At 40.0% G+C, this 10,247-nt stretch overlaps 1 protein-coding gene across 3 annotated transcripts in view; it reads right to left on the reverse strand.

Annotated features, from left to right (window-relative positions):
* The window catches only part of LOC143517689 (uncharacterized), a 121,106-nt gene that overhangs the window by 12,041 nt on the left and 98,818 nt on the right, over positions 1-10,247 (reverse strand). The gene's annotated exons all lie outside the window — the stretch shown is intronic.

Below are 10,247 nucleotides of genomic sequence, written 5' to 3' on the forward strand. Positions count from 1 at the left end.
ATGTGACAAGGCTCACCCACTGATCAAGTGCATGAGCAAATTGTCCAACAATTTTAAAATGTTTGTCAGTGTGCAATTGCAAGAAATGTAGAGATTTTATCATCTATGGTCCATAATATCAAAAGATTCAGAGAAATTGGAGAAGTAAGCAGCAAGGCCAAAACCCAACAATGAATGTCCATGTCCTTCAATCCCTCAGGCGCCACTACATTAAAAACCCATGTTATGTGTGTAAATTTGGATGAGTGTGTGTCTTTGTCGTTGTCTCTTTTTGTATAGGTGGGTGAATGTGTACGTGTTGGGGGGGAGGGGGGTGTATATATGGTAGGGGTGGGAATCGTTTACTATCTCACGATTCGATTCCGATTTTGGGGACCACAATTCAATTCAAAAATCGATTTTCGATTCAAAACGATTTTCGATTCAAAAAACAATTAGATTTATAAAAAGGTCTGCTTCAGTCTATAAAATCTGCATGATCTACTACAGTCTGCTTTGCAAGACAGAACGACAAATACAGAAAATTAAGTGTCTTTCACATTTAATTAACAAAAATTAAGTGCTTTGGTAAAATAAAATGGTTTTTGTTGTTACCAAAATTCTTGAGCTTCATTTTGCGAGCTTTCAGGGCTGGCTCGGATGCAGTTCCTCCAGCTGTCGCTAGGGGCACCAGAGTCAGTCCCAGACTAAACCGACGTAACCGTACGTTCTCAGCCGGTCTCTGCTTTCTCTGTGATTGCTTATCGTTTAATGGTGTCTCGCCACCTCTCTCTGTTATGCTTTCTCTTTACTTAAATTGAGTATCTTATGCTGACCCATCTCAAGTTTTCTCAATCCTGTATGTCTTCCTATCCGTTTTGCCTTTATTTTTGGGAAGGGTTTTATTTTGCTGCAGCGTTTTTTGCCAGTTACTTCTGCTGGTGTCCTTGGTTCCGTTTTCGCGTTGCATTTATCCGCGCTGTTTTTTAGTTACTGTTGTTGTTTAGTTTCTTCCTCCCGTCTCACTACGATTGAGTGTTATTTTTCATGCGTTGTATTTTCCGCATTGGTTTTTTGTTTCTATTTACTCCGTGCCCTCTTGGTTTTGCTTTCTATTCTCTTGCGCGTTGAGTCTTCCGTGTTGTTTTGTTTGTTCGTTCTGGGTCGCTGTGCGCGTTTCCCTCTCGCTAATACATTTGATGAGTGTCAAACCTCTTGCTCTTGCGAGCCGGCACTTGGGTCCATCCTTCTCTATATTATTTCTCACCCTTCTCTATATTAACGCTCCTGTGCTCACCAAGCCTTGCACACGAGCTACATTGTGTCCAGTTCGGTCTTCCCCGGCATTCGGTAAAAACCAAAATGAACCCATATTTTTGCCTTAAATGAAGACCGGACAGGTTGAATATCTCTTTCCTCCATGTGTTTTGAACCTTTTCCGCGCATGAGTGTGTCCCAGAACATGCTGCGTAAAGTCTCGCGTAATTTTGTAATTACGTAATGCGAGACTTCACCACGACTTAGAATCGATTTTGGGACATTTAAAATCGATTCTGAATAGTAGTAAATGAGAATCGATTTTTGATATATGAATCGATTTTTTGGCACACCTCTAATATATGGGTGTGTGTATATATTATAGGGTGAATGTGTACGTACATTTGTGGGTGTATATAAATCCGTAAGAGTGTATATGGGTGTAGGTGAATGTGTGTGGGAGTGTATATGTTTGTGTGAATGTACATGTGCATGTAGGTGTATATATGTGTGAGGGTCTATATATGAGGGTGAGTGTGGGTGTGTGTGTGTGTATGTATGTGTATATGGTTGTGTGTAGGTGTACATATAATGAGGGTGTATATAAGGGGGTGTGTATATGTATGTAGGGGTGTATATATGGGGGTGAATGTATATATGAGGTTGAGTGTATGTGTTAGGATAGGGGGCCCTGCTGGGTGATGGGTGGCTCTCGGGGGCGTGTGACGCCGGGCCCTTGCTGTTGGCCTGTGGTGGGGGAGGGGAATCCTGGGGGTTGGCTCTGTTTCCTCTGGTTACCCTGGGCCTGTGCTCCTTGATTGGGAGGGTGCTGTCCGGGGTCTCCCTCTCCCACCCATGGGGCGGGCATGCGGGGGTCACTGGTAAGTGCAGCCCTGGGACTCCACTGCTCCTGGAGGGACCGCAGGCAGGTGGCATTCCCTGGTCTTTCTCTGCCTGCCTCAGGCCTCTGGGGGAATGTTGTTGCAACTTTCTACCCTTGCTAGTAAGTACATTCCGTACATTTATCCTATGTTGCACTTACATAAACACACACTCACACATACATCACAGTCATTTGTGCTATATATAGGTACACTTTCTGCTCTTCTTTTAGGAGCAGCAGTTGGTGAACCATTGCAGTGGTCATTTGAGCTGTGGTTTTTTTTTGTGCCCTTCTGTCTTTTCCCATTTTACTTTCTCTCCCACCCTTTTCTCTCCTCCTCTTTTCTATCTTCTCCTATCTTCTTATGGTCCACCTAACCCCAATTATTATCACTATTGTACTGTATTATAAAATTGTTATCATTTGATTTGTACATAAAAAAAAGTTGTCCTCCAAAGATGGGGGGGGGGGGGGGGGGGGGTGTGGAGGTGGGCAGAGAAAAAAAATGGATATTAACATATGGGCTCAGAAACCCTTCAGAAAACCATCTACAATGTTCAAAAGCCAGAATCTCTGATGATGGTATAGGAGTGTATTGGTGTCCATGGCATGAGTAACTTGCACATTTGTAAAGGCACCATTAATGCTGAAAAGTATATACACGTTTTGGAGCAACTTATGCTGCCATCCAAGTAAGGTCTTCTTCAGGGACATCCCTGCTTATTTCAGCAAGACAATGCCAATCCACATTTTGCATATGTTACAATGTGGCTTCATAATAAAAGTGTGGAGACTAGACTGTCTCCCAGTCTAGACCTGTCTCCCTGTCCAGACCTGTCTCCCAGTGACTGAAGTTAAATGGAGCACCTACAGAGCTTCAATGATTACTGTCCTCAGTTCCCAAATGCTTATTAAGTGATGTTAAAAGGGAAGGTGATGTAAAACAGTGGTAAACAGGCCCCTGCAGGCATCAAATCAGGCATCAAATTCAAACAATGAAGTTTAGGTGAACATTAAATATTTTTTTATAGTGTATTGAATGTAGGTTAAAAAGGCATTGCAAATCTTAATATTCTGTATTTATTTGTTTTACACAATGTCCCAACTCTATTGGAATTTGGGTTGTATGTTGTCTCTGCTGAGTCTCACTGGTTCTACTCAGTGGTTCTAACAACACCAGAAGTAGTGGACTCAAATTTCATGACTTGATTGGGGTCACATTTCGGTAAATATGCAGAGAACTGGTAAAGGATTTATGAGATTGACCTGCAGAGCCACACAGGACTGCAAACTTTAGTATGCATCTATGGGTCCTAAGGTGTAGCTACATCTGGTCTCTGGAATACAATGAGTAGAATTGGTCTACTTCACATAATTTTGCTTTTAGACAGTTGTATCTCATTTTTTTCCTGCCCTTGTTGGTTCTGTGACAAATGTCTTGCAACAACAATTGTCTGCCGGGTTAACACGTGATTTGTGTTTTCTCAAATGTATTACCAAAAGATTTGACTAGTTCTGACAAACTCCTTTCAAGTAACATGTGAAATGTTGTGAAGTAATCCATTTGCACTTTGGTTTGCATTACACTATCATTTGTCAAAGGATTTCAAATAGCAAGATTATTAATAGCAATAAATGAGTCTAATAAGTTTATTAGACCAAATTAGCAAAAATTCTCATATGTTTTTGGCATTTTCAATAAACCAAAATCCCAGCATTATTTAGAAAAGTTGAATGTTAAATCACATTTTTTCCCTTTATTGTTTCAAATACTATAAATAGTCTCACAAGAACTTACCATTTATTATCAGCAGAAGTGCTGTGAACAGTAGGATTAGAGACTTCATTGTGATGATCTACTCCCAAACCTTTGAGCAAGATTAGGGATGCAATTCAACCCATATTTAGTAATACATTAAATAATTATAATATTTTAAATGGTTATGCAAATTAATAAAGCACAAGAGATATATCTACTTAATTATCTAATGAAGTTGCTGACAACTTTCTGCAACAGTAATTACAAAAATTATAATTAGTCACAACAAATATGCTGAGACTAATTAATAATAATTTGATTAATTATTACAAATTATTTGAGTATTTATATAATCTATGGGAAAGTGCAGTATGATTATTAAGCTCCAATATGAAAGATGAGTAAATATAAGTGGTGCTTACCAGAGAAACGTCGGCAGAATCCTCAGGGTATCCCTCTCTCTCTCTCTCTCTTTCTCTCTCTCCAGCAGTGGTGTTTGTGTGTCGTTGTGCTGCTACTGTTCATGCACTGATTGAGGTGTCCTGTGCCATATTTATACCTGAGCTGATGTATCTGTGCACGTGTCAGAGGACTGAACAAAAGGGGCATTTTAAACTGAGTTCCAAACCAGTTCTTCTCTGGATTCTTTAGGCCTGTCATCACTTCACCAGTTTACTTCCTCTCTTACCGTAAGAAAGAAATAGCTAAAGATAAAACAGCAAGAGAGCAGGAATGCAGGGTCATTCATAGCATGTTTCAGTAAGGAAATCTTTCTAAAGAACATTTAGACATGCACACCAGCAAAACATACTTGTTTAATAGCTTGTTTGTATTCATAACAATAAATGCCAATAATGTCACATGACTAGTGAAATATAATAATATAATTTAACATTGTGGTGGAGCACTAGAGTGCTAATACTAGACTACTGTGTTAGTCATTGTGATTGAGCGCCACAGTGATTAGCAGAATAGATCTGTCCTGATGTCTTGGCAACAGCTTTGAACCCTCTCAAAATTCTCATTTATCTGGTTTCTAGATATTTAGATTATTTTGGGTATTGGGAGCTAAAACTAACTTGTGGGATTTTTTTTTTATTATCATGGATTCATATTTTAATTTCAGATACATCACACCTGTTCAGGAAGATTCTGCTGGTCAGCCATTCAATCAGTCATGTGGTCATTCAGTCCATCATGTGGTCATTCAATCAGTCATATGGTTATTCAGTCAGTCATACGGTCATTCAGTCAGTCGGTACATCTGTCAGTCATTATGACCAGTCATCATAATTGGTTGGTCAGTAAGCTGGTCAGATATTCAGTTGATCAGATGTTCATTGTTTCAGTCAGTTACTCTGGATTGTTCTACTGTGGTAATATGGTGGGATTGTTGTCATTCCACAGAAGCAATGTGTGTCTGTATATGTGGTATGGAAGACACAGATAATACCTTTGAGAGTATTATAAACTGGGTGTCTGGTATTGACTGCTGTGTATAAACTGGATATCTGGTATTGACTACTGTGTATAAACTGGATATTCTGTATTGAAGGCTGTGTATAAACTGGATATTCTGTATTGAAGGCTGTGTATAAACTGGATATCTGGTATTGAAGGCTGTGTATAAACTGGATATCTGGTATTGACTACTGTGTATAAACTGGATATCTGGTATTGACTGCTGTGTATAAACTGGATATCTGGTATTGACTACTGTGTATAAACTGGATATCTGGTATTGACTACTGTGTATAAACTGGATATCTGGTATTGACTACTGTGTATAAACTGGATATCTGGTATTGACTACTATGTATAAACTGGATATCTGGTATTGACTGCTGTGTATAAATTGGATATCTGGTATTGACTACAGTGTATAAACTGGATATCTGGTATTGACTGCTGTGTATAAACTGGATATCTGGTATTGACTGCTGTGTATAAACTGGATATCTGGTATTGACTGCTGTGTATAAACTGGATATCTGGTATTGACTGCTGTGTATAAATTGGATATCTGGTATTGACTACTGTGTATAAACTGGATATCTGGTATTGACTACTGTGTATAAACTGGATATCTGGTATTGACTGCTGTGTATAAACTGGATATCTGGTATTGACTGCTGTGTATAAATTGGATATCTGGTATTGACTGCTGTGTATAAACTGGATATCTGGTATTGACTGCTGTGTATAAACTGGATATCTGGTATTGACTGCTGTGTATAAATTGGATATCTGGTATTGACTACTGTGTATAAACTGGATATCTGGTATTGACTGCTGTGTATAAACTGGATATCTGGTATTGACTACTGTGTATAAACTGGATATCTGGTATTGACTGCTGTGTATAAACTGGATATCTGGTATTGACTACTGTGTATAAACTGGATATCTGGTATTGACTGCTGTGTATAAACTGGATATCTGGTATTGACTGCTGTGTATAAACTGGATATCTGGTATTGACTACTGTGTATAAACTTGATATTCTGTATTGAAGGCTGTTTATAAACTGGGTGTCTGGAGCTACACATGGTGTTACAGGAGCAACACAATGTTAGACAAAAATGACCTCAGCTTAGTGTGTGCAAACTCTGTCCCACACACACACACACACACACACACACACACACACTGGACCACCATTCCTCTACACTCTCTCTCTGTCCCACACACACACAGACACACGCAGACACACTCACTATAGACCACCTCTCCTAAAATCTATCTCTCTCTCTCTCTCTCTCTCTCTCTCTCTCTCTCACACACACACACACACATACACACACACGCACTCCCTATGGACCACTTCTCTCTGTCTCTTCTCTGTCTCTAGGTAACATTCAGGTACTTTCCCTATGTACGTGTTTCTACAGCATGTTCAATCTTGTTGATATTCAGGTTGTTGTTTCTATGCTGCATAACTGGTATTTCCCGTATCCACTATCTAATTCTCATGTGTCATCATCATCAACCTTTATTTTGACTCGAAGGTACATTGAGGGTGACCCTCATTTTCAATGTAGCCGAGCATGTGATACAGGGATTGACATAAGTATACAAATAGTACATCAGATTTAATCAATTAATTAAGATGAAAAAATTTTTAACTCGGAAGTACATTGAGGTAACCCTCACTTACTCATTTAAAACATTCACAGGCTTCCTGATGGTGATCAGTAACTAAAAGTTTAAAATGGTTGAGTGTTCCCAGCGCGCTGAGCTTCAACAATTCCTGTAGTGAATTCCAGCTCGCTGGTGCACTGTAGCTAAAAACAGATTTTCCTAGTTTACTAAAAACTCTCGGTACCTGACAGGTGATTCAGTCACTGGAGCGAGTCTGATAATTATTGTTATTTATGGAAATCAGAGAAGATATATAAGCCGGCAAATGGCCAGACAGTGACACACACATATATACACAAATACACACACATACACACATATATACAAGTAACATAATACAGGAAGATGATAAAATCCTGCACCTAACATCCGGAGTCATGGAACAGGCTTGGCTAGGATGTATTAACCAACCAACGACTATGATCTAATAATACCTACTACTATGCCCATGACCCATCGTTTCAACTACCAACACTACTAAGAAGACAAGATAGATTTCACACACCCTATGCACACACTAGTTGCTTGAACAGAACACAGCAGCAGCTACAATCTGATACTGGCTCGACAAGGATCCAGAAGCACAGCGCACTATGTTCATGGTTCATTGCCTCAACTGCCAAGTACTCAGACCACCACACAAACCTGGACTGACCTTCAGAACAAAGTGACAAGGACACACACAATACCTTGCAAGCTTTTCCTTGGGGTCATCAGGAAGGCACCTCCCTTCGTTGGTGTTTTGATGAATTGAGCCCCCAACACCTCCAGAAGGCTCATCAGTGGAGTCTGGCGTCCCAGACCCACCCCCCTCCAAGCTCTCAATGTAGCCCATCACATAATTTACCAACAACCCTGCTACCCGACGGCTATTGGAAAAGCCAAGTGACAATCCTACCCATATCCCAACATCACACACACCAAACAATTTATCTCTTCAAGTACTATCCTTACCCCACCTAACCTCAGCCCTTCTTAGCCACACCCACTGACTAGATCTCTCAGCTACCGCTGACAACTCCTTTACCACTGCTCTCATCACACAGCCTCTAAATCCAAACTCAGCCAGTAGTCTTGTGGCAGACTTCGCCACGAAACTCCTAGCCCCTACCTCTACAGGTCTAATATATGCTTGCCAGCCCCGCTCTCTTACCTCAGCCACCAAATCTGCATACTTCAACCTTTTCCTTTCATATGCTGCATCAACTTCATCTTCAAATGGAACAGTTAGCTCTATGAAATACACTATCCGATTACTTTCAGAATACAACATCTGGCCTCAAGTTTGTGACTACAATACTCTGGAACCTGCAATTTACAGCCTACATCAACCAACAGTTTCCAATCTCTTGCATCAGCCCACTTACCAATAACTTTTGAAAAGTGTGCTGACTCCTTGCTATGCTGCCCCTCACACACAAGTCTAATTACTCTATGGCTGTGTTTTCGAAATAGCCTACTACATACTACTGGCGTACTGATCGAGCCCCAAATCAGTATGCCATATGCAGTATGTGACCAAAATGAAATTTTCCAGTACGCGAAACATACCTGGTAGGGTTAATTAGTGTAATCAACATATTATATGAAAATACCCCATGCATGATTATATCACATAGATACTGTTCGGGTAAATTTGACCCACCAGTCAAACTGGATGTAAAAGGGTGTCAGAATATTTATTTATTTGCAACTTTGAGACATATTTCATCCCAGTCACACACACACACACACACACACACAATAAGTGTGTATAAGTGTATGAGTGTGTGTGTGTGTTTGTGAGTGTGTGTGTGTGTGTGTGTGTGTGTGTGTGTGTATAAGTGTATGAGAGTGTGTGTTTGTGTGTGTATATAATTGTAACAGAACACACATCTTCTTCGTTCTGTATTTAACTACATGTATTATCATTAAACTTTGGAACTCTTTCCTGACACCTGTGTGTTGTGAATCTGTTCTCCCAGCGCTGGACTACGGATCTCTGGGGGCTGTACAAATTTATAATCCTGTCTATGAACCCTGAAGGCTATGATCTACATCTAGAGATGATTTCAGAAACCTTAACACTCCTTAGTGATCACTAGTGTGTGTGTGTTAACTGCACAGATGGGTAAATGCGGAGGACAAATTTAGATTGAGGTGACAATCACAATTGACAAAATATGGCACATTTAAACATTATTAGTAGTTTTGTTAGCTTAGTTATGTTCGCATCATTAATTTGACAGTTGTGGGGTTTTGGTGTATGTGTGTGGCTTTTTAAACACTGGGGTGGCCCAACCTTTGCCAAAAGGCAGTCATCCCTGCAATGTACCACAGCATTTCCAAAAGGCAGAGGTTGGCAGGTGTGATGAACCCTTCATTACCCAGTGTTATGTAAATTAGGCGTGTCTCAGGTGTGGATGGTGGCTGCTTCAATACACACCTTTGGCTGCCTGCCACAAGAGACTGCAAGCTCTCTTGCAAGAAGTCACAAACAGATTTCAGAGTTTCTCTCTTTTTTTGCCCCCACCATCTTTGGAGGACAACTTTATTTTTATGTAAGAATCAAAAGAAAACATTCTGTATAGGGATGCACCGAAATGAAAATTCTTAGCCGAAACCGAAAACCGAAAATGAGAAAACCAAGGCCGAAAGCCGAAAGCCGAAACACCGAAATACATTATGCCAATTATTAGTAACATTGGATTTATGGCTAACCTCACTAAAATCAAAGCATTGCTATTCAAAGAATAAATCAACTACAAAATTTGATTTGAAAATATGTATTTAGCACTGACATTACAGTAATGCATATTATAAAATAAAATTAGTGGTGGGCCGTTAACGGCGATAACGCTGACAATGGCCGACCACTAATTAAATTTAACTCGCTTCCAGACCGTTTTTATCTGAGAGGAGAAATATATGTATTTTATACGAGTTAAATTTAATTATAACTGACTGACCTGAAAGATAAATATAAATTCTCTCATAAAAACGTGACGTGAGTTGCAACAACATTAAATAGCTCAGGTAAACACGCTTCTGAGAAATGTCGTCTGCTCGGCAAAACATAACAGGGGCTCAATGTTCTCTATTAGCCTACGAAATCCCTACGACAGAGAACGGCTGATCGTCTAAGGCCCCCATACTGAAATAGCAGCCCGCGGGGCACATCCAGCCCGCGGGCTATCTATTTCTGGCCCTCGAGCTGTTTTGAAAAGTGTTTTTTTAGGAATCTTTTTT

Source organism: Brachyhypopomus gauderio, chromosome 6 (assembly GCF_052324685.1).
Source record: "Brachyhypopomus gauderio isolate BG-103 chromosome 6, BGAUD_0.2, whole genome shotgun sequence".
Taxonomy (NCBI): Eukaryota; Metazoa; Chordata; class Actinopteri; order Gymnotiformes; family Hypopomidae; genus Brachyhypopomus; species Brachyhypopomus gauderio.